This window comes from Tenebrio molitor, chromosome 1 (assembly GCF_963966145.1).
Source record: "Tenebrio molitor chromosome 1, icTenMoli1.1, whole genome shotgun sequence".
NCBI classification, from domain to species: Eukaryota; Metazoa; Arthropoda; class Insecta; order Coleoptera; family Tenebrionidae; genus Tenebrio; species Tenebrio molitor.
In genome coordinates, this window is record NC_091046.1 from 26,062,396 (window position 1) to 26,084,087 (window position 21,692).

General features: G+C 36.0%; 1 long non-coding RNA gene across 2 annotated transcripts; it reads right to left on the minus strand.

Moving 5' to 3' along the window:
- Nucleotides 1-715: 715 nt before the first annotated feature.
- Nucleotides 716-5,951, minus strand: LOC138141409 (uncharacterized). 2 transcript variants are annotated; one of them, XR_011163141.1, is made up of 5 exons: nucleotides 5,626-5,951; nucleotides 5,342-5,570; nucleotides 5,060-5,210; nucleotides 1,006-5,010; nucleotides 716-953 (listed from the first exon to the last, which is right to left on the minus strand). It is a non-coding gene; the product is annotated as an uncharacterized lncRNA (long non-coding RNA). The 2 variants fall into 2 exon arrangements; XR_011163142.1 differs by having other exon boundaries at nucleotides 5,338-5,570.
- Nucleotides 5,952-21,692: the final 15,741 nt, after the last annotated feature.

Genomic DNA, 21,692 nt, shown 5'->3' on the forward strand with positions numbered 1-21,692 from the left:
AGCCTTATTTCATAGCGCATGCATTTATTAACCTATTACTTAAATAAAGTTTGAATGCAATATCTCTCTATTGGCGGAATGTTTTGCCTTACAGCCCTTTCACAATGGCGTTAACGTTACGTCGATGTTAAAACGTTAATGTTAACGTTAGATCTAATTACATGTATTTTAGTACTTTTTATAAATTATTTCCGTTGGCTAATGTTAGAATGTAACGTTAACAATCCAGAACATTTCTAGAACTAACGTTAACGCTAACAATATCATGCAACATTAATTTTCATCGTAACGTCATTGTGAACGGTCCATAATGAAATACATGTAATTTTGAATTTCTAGATCTAACGTTAACATTAACGTTTTAACATTGACGTAACGTTAACGCCATTGTGTATGGGCCTTTAGTCCTACTGCGAAGATCATGCCAAGCCTAAATTCAATTTTATTCATGAATAAACGTTAGAAGTTTTGTAATATTTATATGATTTACCTCTCTACAACCCTTCCAGTCTTTATTTGCACCAGGCATTGCATTTAAAATATTTTCGTGATACTTGATTGTTATTACTTATTACATGTTCTCGGTACTGTCTCCGTGGTTGTTATTTAACTGATAATAGCCACGGCCGTTAAAATTTAACAACCGTGGACGATATTTTTTAACAACAATACTATCAACAACAACGTTTTTTATAAATTCGTATTTACTTTAATACCATATTACAATATAACATTTAAAGAAAATTAAACAATACCATTAACAGTCAATTTCACAAGTTCTTCATGTCTTCAAGCTCCATATATTCCAAATAATAAAATTACTTTCTCCAATAGAAAAACTTCATCTGCTGCATCCATAAAAAAAGTCCTAATTTGTTCCTCTGTTAACACTTTTGCCTTCTGGTTTGTACGACTCCGGTTTTCGTTGTAAAAAGGTGAATACTTTTCCATACCTATAAATCATTAATTTTCATAATACATATTACACTTTGAGTGTGATTTTACCTAGAAATGTCAACATTTTCATACAGCTTCAAGCAGATTTTCAGCATTGAAATTTATACCATAAACTCTTTGGGGCAAAATTTGTTGACAGTGAGGATACATAGCACAGTAAAATGTCTTCGTTAGCACCTTCAACTTTCCTGTTTTTTCTCCATTCGGAAATGCTGAATTTTGTTTATGAAAATTGGTACCGGCGTACTCAAATCTGCTTAAATGCCAACGGAAGGCACACAAAACATTTATTATAAAATAATTTTTCTAGTCTAGTTTACCTTTCATTAGTTAGTAGATATTCTTAGTTAGAGTTGAAAGTACGAAAATGTAAAGTGTAAAATAGACAATTTAATAATAGTATATTATTCAACGAGTGAGAAAGTTGGCCATTTCCATGAGAATGAGATTTGCGACCACGAGCCGTAGGCGAGTGGAGTAAGTCATTCGAATGGAAATGGCCAATTCTCACGAGTTAAATACTATACTTTTTCTAATCATATTGACAATTGAGTAATAATTATATATTTTTTATTTCTACGTTTTATTATGTACATTTATACATTAACCGTGGCATAATTAACAAGAGTAAAGGGAAGCGACTTTACATCTACATTAGTATTGGTTATTTCTTAATTCTTCGTTGTGTTTCGTACAGTGATGCTGGAAGCTTGAACTGCATTGATGATTTTGTTCGCTGAGTCCATCTTGTGATTCATGGACGTGTCTATATAACCTTCGGCTACCGTTGTGGACTTCCAGCCACCGTGTCTTTTTAAATCGGTTATATCGGTACCTGCATCTACTAGTATTGCAGCTGATGATCTCCTGAGACTGTGTCCAGTATACTTTTCAGCTTCCGGTAGCAGTCTCTTGCACTTCTGGTGGCGTACAATCCTCTAGATCATCAACAATTTCCATTTTCTTGTTAATATTTCTGAGAAAACAGATTCGATGACAAATGTCATTGTCAACTATTTTTTAGAAAACAATGGACCGTCGTATAATCGTTACGGTGGTGATAGATACTATCCGTTGAGAAAGTAAAATCTCGTCATCTCATTGGTCTAAGACAAAAATTTTCTCCACGGATTCGACCAATTTTCTCCACAGTTGAAAAAATGACAACTTTCTCAATTAAAAACGTAATGGAAAAGTACACATTTCTTAATATGATTAGAAAAACATAATTACATAACATTTTTAATTTACAATGCAAAAATTTCCGATAATAATGCGGAATCTGGAAAAGTGCCCCGAATGCTTGCAGCGTTTCCACGTTGAATGGCAAGGGAAATCCTCTCGAAAAGAATTTCTTAGATTTTGAATCCCCTGATTCCGCGATAAGTCGGTCTCCGATGACATTAATGAAATCGATTGTTTCTTTGCACCAAGGGCCTAAAGGCTAAACCTTTAAATATGTAGTTTGACGAAATAATTGAACTATATTTGCTATGTTTGCGTTTGCAAGCCATTTCAGCGGCAAAACCTGAGACTTCAGATGTTTTCAATACGTAACTGTCTGCAAGTGTATCTACGACAGTAACGTCCCAAACCAAAGGTTGACCTTTAATCCACGGTACTAAAGTCATCCCATCAGGGCGTTTTCCGTCATCACGAGATAGTCCGTTTGGTTCTAAAGTTGAATTAACATGAATAGAAGTCAAAGACCGGTTGATAATAGAATTAATTTCAGTGTGTCTTGAAAATCTACCACTATTTTGGAACAACTTAAACCGTGAATGCCAATTTCGGCAACTTTCGCATTGCATTTGCAAATATGAGGTGTACAAAGATTAGAACCCAATCTTAAAGCAATACAAACTTGGAAGGAAGTGTTATCTAAAAGAGTACCAATATTAGGAGACGGTATTGCATGTAACCAAGATCCTGATTCTCTGCATTGCAAAGCCTTAAAACGAGCCAAGTACCTAGATGAATTAAAGATTAAGTCATTGTCAATTATTCTTTTGATATTGATATTATCCCAATTGTGGAATTGTTGGTCTTTCGTTCTCATAATGGTGAATAATAAGCTCATTATCCTTTGAATTTAGTAATTGAGAAACAAGCTTTTTAACACCATGAACTGAAGATAGGAAAGCAGGGAGGCAAATATCGGAAATGCGGCGAATTCCCAGTCCACCAAATCTAATCGGTAAAGTGGACTGACATCATTGTAAATCAGTTTCGTTCGTGTAGTATGAATTGCTGCTTCGCATCCTAGCTTAGTTGCCACTCCAAATTAATGTGGAGATAAATACGAATTTACAATATTACGACTTTGAAAACAAGCTAGCTTTGAAGTCAATCTTCGTAAACAGTTTCCTATAGCGATTGGTCTAATTCCGCCATATTTCTTATGAAATGCGCATAAAGACGCACCATATAATAAATTACAAATTTCTGAAGGAAGTTGGCCAGACAATAAAAAATTGCACAGTTTTGTTAAAGCTCTTAGTGCCCGCTGACCTGCTTCGCCCGCTGACAAAGATATAATATCTATTAAGTATTGTGGTCTCATGCCATCTAAGCCTGGTGAAGAACCGGCAGGAAAGGAATTGATAGCTTCTCGAACGTTTTGCTCATTAACTATTAAAGAAAAGTCTCCCGTTTTGAAAGCGTCTGGAAAAAAAGTTCGCGAGATGGTGAAGGATGTTTTTTTTTTAATCTTCAGCAACATCTTCATTGAATGAAGCTAATGAGTCATCCGAGGACAATAATTTAACAGCTCCTTTGATATCAAAATCGGCTACTTTTGCTTCCACTTTCTTAGCTAGTGATAAATGTGTTCGTCTCTTAGATGTGGTTCGTATTTTTGAGGTACTTCAAAAGATTTTCCATGACACAAATTACAATTTAATCTTTGTGGTCCACTAGAATGATTATCTTGAGATCCGAATTGCTTCTCATAATCCGTGGAATTAAATGGAGTGTTATTAATTTCTTCAGTTTTCCTTGTTGTTTTATTAATTTCTGAAGAAAATGATTTTGACGAAAACGATTGGCTCATTAGTCCATGAATCCTTGATCTATGAATTTTAAGTCCCTTTTCTTTTTTGAAATCTCTGTTGCAGTCTTCACATCGAAAAACTAATTTTTCTCCAGAAATTTTGACACTTTTTGACATTTCCGAATTTCTGTTCAAGATTAGCGTTCGAAGGACCTGCATCAGTTAAATCTTGATCACTTATTTTACAATCTGTTGTTCATAGACGAAATCTTGTGTCTTGAGGATATTTAAACTCAAGATAACTATTACTTTCTTCAAGAGAATTATCAAATGATGTTGACAGAGGCATGGCACTCTAAAACGTAAAGTGTAAATAAATTTATTCCATACATTGTTTTGGTTATTTAACCACAATTAAGACGATACTCTTATTACACAGTTGTTCCACAATTTTGCTCACACTACCTCTACATTTATTTGCACTGTAGCATGTCAAAATGCCACTATTTTTTTGGCCGGTGTAGGAGGCCCAAGTGATCCTACTATTGCTCGCGGGAATATTACATCGCTGCTCAAACACCAGGAGCTAGCAGAAAAAGCACGACGTCACATGTCGACGCAACGCGCCCACCGTCCGTCACATTTTTCGGGACGCTCATTTTGAGATCTTTCAGTTTTGTTTGTTTGTTTCAGCTTTCAGTTTTTTTTTATCGTTTCACTTTCAGTTTTCTTTCGCGGTTTCATTTTTGAGTCTTTTGTGGAAATTGTGCCAGCCATTAAGGGGCGGCTGGAACAACATGTGTTGGCCCCTAAATTTAGGGCTGAGGTGGCTTCACGCCTCTAGGCTGTCTAGCTGCGGCCTATCTTTCTATCGTTCCCCTTTTTCTTCTTTCTCCTTCCTTTTTCCTTGAATTCCTCTTTTCTTCTTCACAGCTTAGGTAACCGTACGGCAAAGTTAGTTCCGTTTCCCTTTCATTCCCGTGACTTGCCGGAACGTTATCTTCTTCTCTTCTTTTCCCCAACCTTTTTCCTTTGTTCTTGTGTGTCTAACCTTTAAGATCCTGCGGAAAATGGCTATTATCATCTAACGTGAATTACGCGCGAACTCACCGACACTTTACCGCAACAACATCCGTGAATTTCCCGGTCGGTGAAACCAAATGTAAACAAACCGGCGCCATGATCGTCCGTTGTGGTAGAAGCGCTTGGCAGCCCCACTGTTGGAACTGCTGTTTTTTTATTTTTTTTCTTAAAGGTAACCCTAAAATAAAAAAAAAACATTCAAATATACTAACTTCAAGTACAATGAAAGTCTGTATTATTTAAATATAGGTTTAAATGTGCTTTTATATTTGGCTCAAATAAAGATAAAATTATTATTTTTTTACCTACTCGTAGCAATTCATTCTGCAAGTCCCGTTCGTAATCGGTTTCGACAAAATGTTTCAAACAAATCCTACTCGTTTCTGGATTCAATTTATTTTCTCTCTTGCACCTGTTAATCCATTCATTTCTCATTGTTTGAGACACCATATCTTTAGGTTTTGGAAAAGAGTGAAAAATTATATCTTCTCCCTCTTGTCCAGTACCTTTTTTTGTATTATGGGTTTATGACCCACTTCTGTAGGTAACATTTAATAACAACGTGGGAATACATAAATTTATACTTTTCTTACCTTATCCGCTGTATGTATATAAGTGTAGTATTAAATTATAAAGTACAAACTAAAAGTATCTTCAAGATCTTATAAACACAACATACGTCTTCTTTGCACTAAACTACTCACTAATAAAAAATGCTCTACGATTAATTAAATAAAACGAAAATCTGTGAACACAGGAAGTAACACCCAATAAAAAAACGAGACAATATAGCGATCTTGCCGACAGTCACTTCTTTATTAGCGCAACAAACGTGAAGATTGTGGAGAATATAATGCTCTTCCGAATGTGAACAAAGCATCGAGGTATCAAGGTGACGTCACAGCCAGTCATCCGCTGGCGAATGTTGGAACATAGGGAACTGGCTATCCTTAGTTTACGGTTCTTGGTATAGCACTACATTGGTTTGGAAGTGGTAGCCAATACCACACCATTTCTGATATGCATGGGGTAAATAAAGCAACAGTATGTCGTGCTATAAAAAATGTTGTTAATGTAGTGAATAGAACTTTATTTAATCGTGTTGTGTCATGGCCAGAAAATATCGAAGAGGAAATTAGTTTTTATGGAATTGCTAATTTTCTTCATGTATGTGGGATTGTGGATGGCTCACTTATACCATTAGACGCACTCTTTGCACATGAAGCTGCGTTTGTCGATCGTTGGGGTGATCATTCAATTGACTGCATGTTTGTATGTGGCAGCAGGAATTTTTTTTTTATGTAAGCGCTCGATGGCCAGGCAGTGTCCATGATGCTCGTGTATTTCGAAACAGTAGTCTCTATAGGAGAATGGAACGGCAGAATATTTTTCCCAATGCGATCATATTAGGGGATTCTCCATATCCCTTAAAAGAATGGCTTATGACACCCCTTCATCATAATTCTAACAATATTAACGAGCAGACATATAATCGCCACCACAAAGGAACCAGACAAGTTATAAGGGGTCATTATAAATGATTGTCTCATCGCAGTAGGCGTTGGTGACGTAGTTGAATGTGCCGCAAGCTTTATAACATGAGTGAGACTAGCATCGCCGATAGGTAGCGCTGCTGACGGTAGTGTAAATTTGTCTACTAGTTTGTCTAACGTTGCGAAGCTAACGGCACATCCCAAATTTTTGTGGATTTTCAACGCCAACTGCGATGGGACAATCATTTATATTGACCTTGTAGAAGGAACTCTGGGAATTTTAAAAGAAAAATTTCCATGTCTCAATCATTTGCGAGTCCAACCAACATATGCCTGCAACATTGTCAAATGTTGTGCTGCTCTTTGCAATTTTATATGACATGGAGATGAAGTCTTACTAGATGAAAATTTAGCCGATATTAATCACCCGGCAAATGAAATAAACAAACCGCCAGCCCCAGCAGCACGATTGCGTCAACAACAAATTGTAAACTTAATGAACAATTAATTTTTATTAAATTAATTTATAGATTTTTAGAGTAGGGGCGGGTTTATTAATTTATAAATTAAATATTTAATTGAAATTAAAAAGTTAATGCGCCATTAACTTAATTTTGTATGCCACTAATTTAGATTAAACCCAAAATTAAATATTTAATGAGAATTAAGTTGACATGTTGTTAAATGCCAGTTAATCACGATTAAATAAAAAATCAGTTTATAAAAGCTCAATTAGCGATTAATCGCTATTAACTTCTTGAATAATACGGCATTAAGTTAATTGAGGTACCTACCACCATTAAAAATTAATTGAGTCCATTTTTACGTCCAAGTGAGGTGGAATAGTGGATAATAGTTTATTATTTACATCAAAATATTAACAGAACAAGGTAAGTAACGAATCAAACAATTGTGTATTCACTTTATTGTTTATTTAAAATATGTAAATTTTACAGATGTCTGATATATCAGATTTATCACTGTCTTCTTCTGATGAAGACGAAGAAAGAATTCCTCGAAGACGTCGTGCCCTACGAAACAGGATAAATCCTTTTGATTTATATGACGAACAAGAATGCGGTTTCGTTTTGAAAAACAAACGATTCTATGGTTATGTGACCTAATTGGTCCTGAAATTGAACCCATTACTCGTCGAAGAAAACCTGTCACGGCATTAAATCAGATACTATTGACAATGCGATATTTGGCCACCGGTGGATTTCAGCAGTAACTTGGGGACACATTCGCCGTACAGAAATCCACGGTATGTGTTATTATCCAACGTGTGGTCCATAAAAGAGCGCAACTAAAGCCCCATTATATAAAAATGCCCACCCCAGCTGAAACGCAAGCTGTAAAATTAAGTTTTTATAGGCTGAGAAGCATGCCCAGAGTGATTGGTGCAATAGATTGTACTCGTATAAGAGTTGAATCTCCTGGTGGTCCTAATGCCGAGATCTTTCGCAACAGAAAGTCTTTTTTTTTCAATCAACGTTCAAGGTGTATGTGACACAAACCTAAAAATAAGAAATATAGTTGTTCGATGGCCGGAAGTTTGCACGATAGCCCTATTTTTAACGACTCATCTTTATGTGCTCAACTTGAAAATGGCCGTTACGAAGATGGTTTCTTATTAGGTAACAGTGGATACGCTTGTCGTTCGTTCATTTTAACCCCTCTACTAAATCCAAGGACACCAGCAGAAGAGGCATATAATAATTCTCACAGAGCCACAAGAAATCCAATTGAAAGGTCTTTTGGCGTGCTCAAGCGACGATTTCCGTGCCTTGCTATTGGTTTACACACTAAAATGGAGGCAACCCTTGCCACTATTGTAGCTTGTTGTGTGTTACATAACATAGCGATTTTGGCTAACGATGATGAACCGCCAGTTGATCCAGAGGTGGTGGTGTCCCCGCAAGTTGAGGTGGAACCTGCTGATGTTAGAAATAATGATGAAAACACGGCTGTTCGCAGAGCTTTATTACGAACACATTTTGCATAAAAATATAATTCAAACGAAAAAAAAAAAACATGAACATAGCAAACAACTAAAATAATTTGTAATTATAGTAATAAATAAGAATATAAAAGAATTATAAGAAAAAAATTAGATAAATTAATAAATTGAGTAGTGACTCAATTCATTAATCTATCTAATTCTTTCTCTTTGATCTTAAGTTCCAAGTCATTCATTTTTTTTTTTAAATTGATTTCCATGTCGGCTAACTTAATGCGCTTTAAATATAACGTTCTTTTTAATTCTATTGTTGTCTTAATTTTTTGTTTTTTTAACTTACCCGACCAAAGGTAGGTAAGTTATTGTGATCGGTCCAAAATTTCGAATTGCTAATTTCATCAGATCTTTACGTTTTGAGGTCCCCTAAACACGTTAATGAAGTTTTTAGAATGATGTCTGTCTGTGCGTCTGTCTGTCCCACTTTTCGTTCTCCCACGATTAGTCAAAAACGCTTTGACCGATTGCTTTCCAATTTGACCAACACAAACTTACCCATGGTCTCTCGAGTTGAAAAGCTTTTGGTGTCAATCGGACCACGGAGGGTGGAAGAGGGTGGGGGTAGGTAGAAAAAATAATAAGGGAACATGGAAATTTGACTTTACCGTTTGAAAGGGCATCTGTTTTTATGTCGAAAACGATGTTTACAATTTGCGGATTTTTCCAATATGGCGGACATAAGGTTATTTACGTAGTCATAGATCGACGGCGATAACTGCTGAAACTTTTAACAAAATAATCTCGGATTTTGCCATTGGAAATAACTCTGTAATAGTGACCACCGAATAGAGTTTGGTGTCAAACCGACTACGAGGGGTGGAAGAGGGTGGGGGTTGCTCGAAAAAATAATGAGGTGACATGGAAATTTGATATTACCAGTTGAAAGGGCATGTGTTTTTATGTTGGAAATGATATGTACTATTTGCGCGAATGTCCAATATGGCGGCTTATAAAGTTATTTATGTGTTTATAGTTCGGCGGTAATAATTTTAACAGAAAATTAGGTAGGTATCTCGGGTCAATTCAGCTTGGTTTAAATTGATGTCGGGTAAGTTACTAGGCCGGGTCTTCGACTCGGCTCCATCCCAATTTTTTTGTTTGGGAGGAACATATATTTTTTTTAATTTGGGGGGGAATTTCAATCGGTCTTGGATCAAAAATAACAGGTTCTGGGTTTTCTGGGCTTTCAAGGTCTTCATAAACTTCAGGAACAGGAGTGGTGCATATATTAGAAGGTCCAGCAATTGGTTCTGGGCTTTCTAGGCTCAACGAATAAGTGGGACCGAACATGGGACTGGGTATCAGTGCTCCACGAGTTGGAGACAGTATTAAATCTAAAAATGATTACAATTTTGGTATGGCTAATCACAAAATTAACTGTTCGCAATTGTCACAAGCTATATGACTATTTCATATTTACCTCCATGGTAAATGTTATTTATCATCATCATAAATATTTGGCAATGGCTTAGCTTGCACTTCCACCATTGCCAAGACTCGGGCTTCCACTTCAGATAGTTGAGCCTCATATTGCCCACCACCTATTTTAGACCTGTTTTTCTGAAATAAATATTATCAGAGGTAGAATCTTTATAAGTTGCTACATTGTAAACAAACCTTATCCTCCGTTTTTCGTCGTTTCAACGCTTCTAAGTTGTCCACATCAAATTTTTCATTTTCTTGGTTTAAGAATTTTCGTTTCTAAATATGTACATACATATGTGTAAAAATTGAATTTTGACTAGTACCTGCCTATCTACTTACATTTGTTTCAGCTACTGTTTTTTTAGTTATTCAAATTTGGCCATAATATTTTAAGCTGTTTTACCGTCCTTGGGGCGGAAACAGCTGTCGCATTGTATTCTTGGACGATCTTCTGCCATGTACAATTTCTTTCTTTTTGCGAAGCTCCATCTGTAGCTTTGTTGTCCACAATACATCGATATCTAAAGGATGGATAAAGGTCGTATAAAGGATTACAGAATAAGGAATATGATTTTGTATTGGAATTACGGACAATTGTATTTTATAGGTGGCAAAATAACGACACCGTCGAAGCAAAAACCTACAACATGATTCAATTATTCTTAAACTTACCTATCTATGACAGTTAGGGCCATTTCTTTCTCCTTTTCTGTGTAGTTTTTTTCCACGTTCCCGACGTGCAATATCATTTTTCGACTCCATTATTGACAAGAAATTAACACAAATACCTATGACAAATACCGGCGTTTTTTAACACAGAAACTGACACTCTGACCGACGTCCGATGTGTTTATTATGTTTCGCGCCTAGTATGCGGTACCAACCGCTTCACTCGTCATTATAATGCGAATTAACTAATCGCGTATTAATTTGCGTCAAAAATGTATATGTAAACTGTCATTAATTTAACAGCGCTATTAAATTAATCTTTGCATTAACTTAATGGAGCATTAAGAAACGTTCTATAAACCCACTCTAGAACTAGTAATAATTATAGATTAAACTATTTTTAAAACTTTCACTAATTATATTCATTTAAGGCTCTCTATCAGTACCGAAAATGTATACGAGAAAACACCCATTTTTTACCGATAAATAACATCTTTAATCTTCAATTCTAAAGGGAGATGGATATTTATACAGATGACAAAGGTGTTTTCTATGTCACGACAGGTTAATTATTTTTAAATTTTGATCCGAACGCCTTAAAAAACACAATAATTGAAAAACTTTTCATACATTTTTCTCCAAACCTATTTCTTTGCCAATCTTCAGACTTACACCAAAATGACAAGCATCTTGCGAACTAAGTAGGTGTGTGTTTACTTTTTTAGTAAATGGAATATAATTCTCTCTATTTAAAAATAATGAATCGAAGCAACGTAACTTTTGCATCGAAAAATTCCTCTTCGAGGGGTGATTTATAAGCCCTCATAATTTATATTGCCCCCCTGGAGAGCGGTCGGACTCGCCGCCTCGCTACTGCTTTAAATAGACACAGACCTAGGTACCAATTCTGTTTGCCGATTTTGTCTACAAATACTTCGACTGCGTCTTTAAAATTTAATTTCATACTGTCCGGTAGATGTTCGATTACATTATCAATAGAGCATTAAGCATTAAAAATCGGTAAAATAGGCAGGGAAAAAGTTGTAAGTAAATGTTGCTATAAGTATTATTGTTTCAGTGATTCACTGTACATTATAGAAAAAAAAAACATCATTTACAACAATCAAATACATTTTCTCAAAATTCACTGATTTTTGACAGATCTTACAAAAAAACAACACGAAAGCATCACTTGAAAAAATAAGACTTCTAAAGTTCCGCACAAATTTATTTAATTTGTCGGTAACTTTCGACATTATGACAGAAACGATTCTTATTGTAAAAAAATTGAAAGTGAACGAATATCACAGAAAGAAAGTAATTTCCAGGTAAAACGAGATAAAAGCAGAAAGGGGGATTTAAGTTACACTGTGGATTATAGGAAAACTCGAGTCAGGTAATGTAGATACTGTAATGGGATAGGATTTTCTATGAACTGTAGGTAAAGTTAGTTCGTTGCTGCTATGTATTCCATGAAAAACAAAATTTATGTCAAAATTGGCAGTTATATAAGCCAAATGGGCTTTTTTTAGGAAATGATCAATTTGAGTCCGGTAGGTGAGTTACAACAGGGAAGCAATACTTACCAGACTGTTTTATTTTTATAAATCAAATCTGACAGTGAAAAGTTAAAAAGTCAAAAAATATTCGGTCATTGTTGTAACATAACATATTTAGCCGTGACAACCAAAAACAAGATAGTGGAACGTATTGATATGAAAATACAGGGTGTTTCTGAAATAAGTACATTAATTTTAACTGGTAATAGAACTCATCAAAAGGAACAACTTTTCTCTCTGCCATTTTGGCGAAAAACGTTGCGTAGTGGCTTAGGAAAGATTTTCCTAAAACCGTTCATATCTCCAAAACTAAGCTACCTAAAAACGTGAAACAACCAGATTCTTACGAAGTGGATTTTTTGCTATACGGGTAGATTTCTTTGAATTTCGATTTCTGCGTTAAAACACGTTTTCTGGATGAAAATGGACATTTTTTTCATATTAGCGCTGATCTCAATTAGCCATTGCAGTATTTAGTGACGTAGGGCTATTTTAGTGAAAAATCTCTCCAATTTTTTTTTGGAATTAAACATCGTTTTTCGGCAAAATGGTAGATAGAAAAGTTGTTCCTTTTGACGAGTTCTATTACCAGTTAAAATTAATGTACTTATTTCTGTTACACGTTGTATGTAACTTGTGTTTCAACCTATGTTTATTGGCGCGTGGAGTTCCAGTATCGACATACAATTTCGGATTCATGGATAACTTGATTACAAATTAATTTGATCGCTCTTTATAAGATCACAAAATTCCAAATATATAATTCTTCTCGGAAGTTTTCCTAATCTGCCGTGTCCAAATTTGATAAAATCAGAGTCAGCGTCGAAAGAGTTAACAGTTTATTTTGAACAACAACAAAGGTAGAGTTACGAGTATAATCGGTACATGTTACCACTTTGATGGTCGAAACGGCAAGAGTGAATCTTGTCTTACATTAGTTACATTTTAAGAGAAAAAAGTGAAAGCGGCGCTTTCTCCTTGTGCGCACTTAGAAGTTAAAAGTCCCTAACTCCAGTGTTTACAAGTTCAAATTGTGGCGCCAATGTCCACTTCTTAACACCCCCCCTCAATTTGAATTTCCCTAGGATGTTTACATGTTAAGGTTGTCAAATTCCTAACCTAACAATTTTTACTATTTACAGATTTACAAATTATTCAGACCTAACACCTATTTCAGCACGAAGTTTATCAAATTGGTTCATTCCCAAAGGTTTAGTGAGGATGTCGGCTTTCTGATCTTCAGATTGTATGTAGCGTACATCAATCTTCTTTTCTTGATACAAATCCCTCAGGAAGTTGTACTTAACGTCCACGTGTTTCAGCCGTTGGTGTTCCCACTTTCGTAGTGTATGTATGCAGGACTGATTGTTTTCATAAATCACAACTGGCTCTTGTATATCGATCTTTCGAACATTAATTTCTCCATGAAAGTATCAAAACGTGAATTCCATGCTCGAGGCGCTTGCTTCAATCCATAGAGTGACTTCTTCAGTTTACATACCAGGTTTGAGGCAGCATTTAACCCTGGAGGGGGTTTCATATAGATTTCTTCGCCTATGTGTCCATGTAGAAATGCATTCTTCACGTCTAACTGCTCGGCAACTAGACCTTTATGGTTTATGACCGACAGCAACGTTTTGACGGTGGTTAGACGAGCAACTGGCGCGTATGTCTCGCCGTAGTCAATGCCTGGTCGTTGGGAGCAGCCTTTTACGACCAGCCTTGCCTTGTATTTATCAAGATTTCCAGTCTCATCTCTCTTGATTTTGAACACCCATTTGCAGTCGATGGCTTTCTTGCCCTTCGGTAATTCTTCAAGTGTCCACGTTTCATTTTCTCTTAGCGCCGTCATTTCTTCATTCATTGCTCGCTGCCAATCCTCTTCATCAGGTCTTCCCTCTAACTCTTGATACGTCACCGGTACATTTTCGACACATGCACCTAGAGCAATCATAGAGATGTCGTAGTCTTCTAACTGCTTAGGAGGCCTTCTCTCACGATTGCTGCGTCGACACTCGTTGGCTTTTTCTTCGGTTTCAGTGTTGCTTTCAACCCTGTCCTTTTCATCTGTCTCTTCTTCTGCTTGCTCTTCTTCGACTTGCTCACTTCTATAGAACGAAGGTTCCTTGATTGCAAATTTGGTTTCATCAAAAACGATGTCTCTTCCACAGATAATCCTTTTTTCCTGTGGACACCAGAGCCGGTAGCCATTTGGACAGTACCCAACCATGTAACAGGTCTTCGTTCTTGAATCTAACTTGCTTTTCAAAATTTCATTTGGCAGTCGAAGATAAGCCACACAGCCAAAAATCTTCAGTTTGTTTAGATTTGGTTTTTCACCATACCATAGTTCTGCAGGAACTTGGTCTTTTAGGGATGAAGTGGGTGAGCGATTCACTAAATATGCAGCTGTCAGAATAGCTTCGGTCCACAAACACTTCTCCAATTTCGAACCGAGTAGCATACATCTCGCTCTTTCCATCAGCGTGCGGTTCATTCTCTCTGCAACCCCATTCTGTTGTGGGGTGTACCTGATGGTCAGTTCGTGCTGTATTCCCCTACTTTTTAGGTATTTTGTCATGTCATTTGAGAGATATTCTCGCCCATTATCACATCTGAGCCTACTTATTCTCCTCTCAAAGTGGCTGTTTACCATTGCTTCATATTGTTTAAAGTACTTGAAGACTTCTGACTTTGTTTCAAGTAAGTAAACTACAACAAAATGAGTGTAATCGTCAATGAAGGTTAGAATATACTGTTTCTCATTATATGCTTCATTCTGAATGGGCCCCATTAAATCGCTATGGACAAGTTGTAGTGGTCTCTGAGCTCTGGTTCTTGATTGGACATGTGGTAACTTCGTTTGTTTCCCTTCTACACACACCGGACAAATGCATGAATTTTTCGGTAGGCTTACTTCCATTCCATCAACCAGATCTTTCACCTTTTCGAGGCCAGTTCTCCCAATGTGTCCTAATCTTTTGTGCCACAGTTCTGCTGTGTCTGTTGTGCTCGATGCCACAGCAGCACACTCAACATCGGGCAGCTTGAAGGCTAGCTCATACAGTTTCTCTTTACGATGGGCTACTGCAACCAGTTCATCATTCTTGAAAATGTTTCCGTTCCCATTTTCAAATATAATCTTCAGCCCGTTCATCTCAAGTCTCCGCACTGAGAGTAAATTGAACTCCAGGTTTGGAACTACAAGCATATTTTTGATTGTGATACGCTTTGTTTGCTCACCTATAACAGTTTCGACGGGAATGTCTCCCATTTCTTTGGCAGTCAGAAATGTGCCTGATTTCGCGCTTCTGATTTGGATGGGTTTCTCGAGTGGCCTTACGTTCTTCAGGGAATTGCTGCTCTTCGCCAGATGCTCCGTACAGCCAGAGTCTAGGTACCACGAACTGTCTGCTTCTCCTTGTGCGAACCCGGCGAAGCACAGTTCTGTGTTGACTTCACAGATCTTTGCCTCTGTCTTTGATTTTGGCTTTCTGCACTCTGATTTTTTGTGTCCAATGATCCCACAGTTAAAGCATTTTAATTTGGACCTTCCATCAAACTTCTTGTTTCGGGTAGGTGCCACAAGTGCTGATGAAGTAGAGGCTTCCTTCCCCTTTTCTTGGCGTGACCCTAACCTTTTCGACTCTTCGTCCAGTAGTCTATTCTTGACAAAGCTGATTGTCAGTTCTTCTGAGGCCAACGTCTCTATTGCAGTCACTACTGTATCATATTCCGGTGGCATTGTCAGTAGCAAGTGACACACAACGTCGCTCTGTTCAAGGTTTGCCCCAGCCGATTTAAGTTCGCGAATTGTTCCGTCAAACTTGAGAAAGTGTGTGTTCATTGAGTCTGTTCCTACGTTGAACTTCATTGTCAGCAGCTTCTTCCGCAGAAGCACCTGCGAAGCCATGCTCTTCCTCTCAAATGTGGTTTGTAGTGTGGACCACATTTCATACGCCGTCTCCGCATCTTTCACATATTCCAGATGACTGTCTGCAATTCTCTGTATTATCTGGGACTTGCACTTTTTGTCGTTTTTCCGAAGCTCTACCAAACGATCTCTCTTTTCCTTTTTCACTTGTTCCGTATCTCCTTCTTGAATTACAACCTTGGCGGAATACAGCTCCGTCACTAGTTCAAGAAGATCTTTTTCGTCCAGCAGCGCTTCCATCCGAAACTTCCAGTTGCTGAAGTTTGTTCCGTCGAACAAAGGGACCCGGTTTTTGTCGTCTGCCATTTTGTCCTCGTTACAAGGGCCAAAACCAAAACGTAGAATTTTTCGTTCTTCAGCGGAGGAAGGCTTCTTCAAATAAATTGTTTCTTTTTGTTACGCTGGGCCCATAACCTGATAAAATCAGAGTCAGCGTCGAAAGAGTTAACAGTTTATTTTGAACAACAACAAAGGAAGAGTTACGAGTATAATCGGTACATGTTACCACTTTGATGGTCGAAACGGCAAGAGAGAATCTTGTCTTACATCAGTTACATTTTAAGAAGAAAGTGAAAGCGGCGTTTTCTCCTTGTGCGCACTTAGAAGTTAAAAGTCCCTAACTCCAGTGTTTACAAGTTCAAATTGTGGCGCCAATGTCCACTTCTTAACAAAATTACCTGCCCCCTGGCTGTTTCGGCTAGCTAAAGGATCATTATTGGACGACACCGTTATTCATCCCCATTTCAGGTACAATCTTGAATATAAATTTGCTGTGTTTGTTTATACATATTTCTATTTATTTTGACTGCGTCCTAGTGACTAGAAGTTGAGTTATTATCCGAGTGCGTTTTAAAAATGGGTGTCCATGGTAAGAATAAGATTTCTACAAACGGTTACCGGAAAAGTATAAAACGTACAATGAAGGCAATACGTAATAAGAGGTAAATATAATGAATATAATTTCTTTTTCAATTTTACTCTGTCTTACTTTTCGCAACTGTACGACACTTGCAATCTGCAGCTATGTTACTCGTATTTATTACAATTATGTTATTGTTACATGTTATTCTTATGCTTTTTTAGATCAAATCAGATCGTAGCAGACACTGAGCCGGTTGTTTGCGAGGACGTAAACGAACAGCTCCAGATGGAAGCTACAGGTAATTTGCCGGAATTGAACATTGTCACAGAAGATCCAAAGCATCAAGATTTTGGAATACAGGGTCGCCGTGTGGTAGATATACAATATTTTTTAACAAGTTTAAAAAACCTAAAGCATGATGGGTTTGGCTGCAGCTTTTTTGATATTGAAATTTTGTCAGAAACAAGGTACGGACTGAAAAGTATTTTCGTAACTAAATGCAAAGTGTGTAATGTATCAAATACTGTTGCAACTGAAGCTGATTCAAATGTCAGTATCAATAAAGCTGCCGTCTGTGGCTCCTTGGCAGTCGGAATAGGATATTCTCAATTCACAGAATTGTGCGCGTCTCTCGACATACCGGCAATATCTCCTAATACATTTTCATCGCATGAAAAATCTTTGTCTGACGTAATTAATCAATGCACACATGACTCAATTATAGAGGCAGGTAAACAAGAAAGAGCTTTGGCTGTAGAAGCAGGAGACCTGGATGTTGATGGTATCCCGTACATTTCTGTAATTGTTGATGGAGCATGGTGTAAGAGGTCTTACAAGACCAATTACAATGCTTCTTCTGGTGTCGCATGCATAATTGGTATGAGAACGAAAAAAATATTGTACATTGGCATAAAAAATAAATATTGTCAATTTTGCGAAAAATATCTCGCTCGCAAAATGGACATTCCTCAACATACGTGTCATAAAAATTGGGATGGTACATCGACTGCGATGGAGGCTCAAATTATTGTAGAAGGTTTTCTATCTTCTGTTGATATGCATGGCTTGAAATACAAAAAATTGGTAGGAGATGGAGATAGTAGTGTATACAATAAAATAAAAAATATCAAGCCATACGGACCCAATTTTTATGTAGAAAAAATTGAATGCAGAAACCATATTTTACGCAATTATTGTAATAAAATCAAAGAATTTGCAAAATGTACAAAATTTAGTCCGAAAATACGGTGTCTATTTCGTCATGTTTTGCGGTTCCGGACAGGAATAATTAGTGCTGTTAAATTCAGAAAAAACGAGAATAAGTCTTCTGGTGAAAAAATATCCAGTTTGAAAAATGATATTTTGAATGGACCAAAACATATTTTTGGTTGTCACGATCAATGTCCGTCATATTTCTGTAATGGCCCAAAAACTGACGAAGAAAATTTATGGATAGATTTTAAAAATAGTGAGGTTTTCTCAGATTTTAATAGACATTTAACAAGAGTAGCTAATAATGCATCCAGTTTATTACACGATGTTGACACGAATATGGCAGAATGTTATAATAGTGTTGTTAATAAATTGATTGGAGGGAAAAGAGTAAATTTTTCTAAAGGCGGATCTTACCAAAATAGAACTATCGCAGGTGTCGCAAATTTTAACAATAATCGTCCATTTTTCTATGAAGTTCAAAAAAAATTGGGAAACGTTGGAAGTTTTACGGAAAAATTTTGTTTGAAAAATAAACGTTCTAAAAAAAATGTTTACGCAAACAGAAAATTATTTATCAAGCTGATAGTGATTACGGTATACCTACAGTTGAAGATTTAAGTGTAGATGAATTTGAAGTAATTAAAAATGAGTTTTTGATTAATATTGAAAATTCCAATTGCGAAGAAATTGAACAAAATACTCGGGGACAATCTGTAAATCCAAAATGGCTTCAAGAACGGATGTACCGATTAACCTCTAGCAATTTTGGAAAAATTTGCAAGCTTCGACCAACCACTTCGACTGCATCGACGGTAAAAAATTTTATTTCCACCTTCGAAGTAAATGACACTTTATAGGTATTTGTGGTAACTAAGTAAATGGGTAATTACAGGCAGAGCCCTGTAATATTTAACAGGCACGTAGAAGAGACCTGTAATAGTTATTACAAGTCTCATCAAAAAATAAATAATCAAAACTATGTTTATTACAAACACAAACAAATTTAACTAATTACATACGTTAATAATGCATTTTGATCCGTTTCGCAAGTATTTTCATATCGCTCCTGGGATCGAATCAGTAGAGAGCCGCACTTGCAGCGTTGGTAATTCCGTGATTATTTTCTTGCATTTCAAGAAAATCGCCTTCAAAGTCTTCATCGGGCATTAAAGCCATTCTTTCTTTTCTTTCTTTTTGCAACAAATTTCACAAAACTTCTGACAGTATTTTTGTTGTTTATCTCAACACCATGACGACGTAGGTATAATTGCCCCACCGCCTTTCATTACAAAATTTTTATAAACATAAATAACAATTAAAAAACGAAATTTAAAGGTTGAAGGTGGAAATAAAAGTTTGTATGCAACTCGCTTAGCAATTAATCTTTACTGGGCTTACTGGCTTATGGGACTCGCTCCTTACGTCGCTCGTCCAACAAGTGCCAGCGCGCCCGTAAAGATTAATTTACTAAGCTCATCACATAAATAACTATAATTTATAGTACAAATATCAAACGTAGCGCACCATTGCAACATGGCATTGTTAATGAAACAACGGCTCGGGAACTTTTTGAAAGTATCTACAGTTTACATGTTGAAGAATGTGGGATGTTCATTCACCCACAACATAAATTTTTGGCTGCCTCTCCAGATGGTCTTATCGATCAAGATGCCATTTTGGAAATAAAATGTCCGTACGCTGCTCGAAATATGGAAGTAGAAGATGCAGTAAAAAAGAAAATAATTGATTACTGTTACATTGAAAATAATAAAGTAAAGCTAAAAGATAATCATAATTACATGTACCAAATTCAAGGTCTCTTGGAAATAACAAATCGGGAATATTGCTATTTTTTCATTTATACTTTTAAAGATTACAATTGCGAAATCATTAAGAGAAATAAACAATTTTGGGAAAATCAAATGGTCGGAAAATTGGAAAGATTTTATTCATCTGCATATTTATTTGAATTATTAGATTCAAGATACAATAGAAATATGGCTATAAGAGATATTAAATGTAAAGATTTATAATGAAATAACTTTCCTCCTGAAATAATATTTTTATATTAAAATTATTTTCAATTATAACTCTTTTTTTTAGCATTTTTCTAATCGGTTGTCCTCTGTGATGTCTAGGATCCACTAATTTCGAAAGTAAAGCCCGAAAACAAAATTTTTCAAAGTGATTTTCCATAATTTCACATTCTATTGCCTTTTTTATTTATACCATATTTTAAATCCAAATTTATTTTCTTTTTTCCTTTCCAAATTTACTAGCCGTAAGTCGAATTGATCGTTCTCTATACCATTCAGGATTTTAATTGTGTCCTTGAGTTTTTTTTTCGAGGCGTCAGCTTTCTGTTTTCCATTCCATTTTTTATTTTTCTATATTACCATTATTTAAAACTCTAACTATTTAAACTTTACACAAATGTCTCAAATAAAGTACTGTTTACAAAATTATCATAAACAATTCCCCTTAACTGGTCACTGCCTTTATTAAAAATATCTAGCACACTCCCAAGATATGGTTTGATGCATTTAAAATATCGTTTCTCAAATTTTCAGCTTTTGCATGAATGAAATTGCTGTTCTAAATTTTTAAATATTTGTACGTAAGAAGTTTTTAATATTTATGTCTGCCTTTGGATTTTTTGCTATATAGTTTATTGAAAGAATTATGCAGAATATGGTTTCGACTTTCAATTTTTTATAACGCGACAGTATATTCAGTTATTCATGTTTGATTTTTTATTGTTTGTTTAAATATGTGTACATACCAAATAGTTTTTTTTTGTTAGGGAGTATGGCTATTGGCGAGACCCCTTTATAGGTCAACGCATTGCCAATAGTACCTCATTAGGTGATGTGGAAATCTATTGAACTTGAAAAAAATCAAACATGGATGTATTATACCTATAATTTATTTCATATAAATGTTCAAGTGAGCTGTGCATGTATAAAAGCACGTTTAATTTAGTTACATTACAAAAGTAACATTTATGATAGATCCCTGATCCATTATAGGTTATCTCCAATAAATCTTTACTTGATGAAAATACGGTGTGATCAAGAATGACTGAGTCTGTTGGTAACAAATAATGTATATTTATTTAATTATGAAAATAAACTGATTTATAATTTCAAAATTTTTGTTTTCCTACTTATAAATTTAAATCATATCCTGGGGAATCCGACGGAAATTTCGTAAAGCGGCTCGGGATTTAGAAACAGGGCAGAGGGTAGCAGGTAGTCTCCTTTGGGCGAAGTGCTGCTCTTCACACTAGGAGGTAACAAATTCTAATCCCTTCATTATTAGCACTGCATGGTAGTGCCTGTCGTAAAACGGTCAGCAGGTGTTGTATGGTTGGTTGTATAGTTACGAAATAGATATTTTCGTTGGGTGATGGGCACCCTTAATTCAATATCAACCGTATAGGCACTCGGAGATAACTCCATCGAAATTTCAATTTTTCGGGTCTCC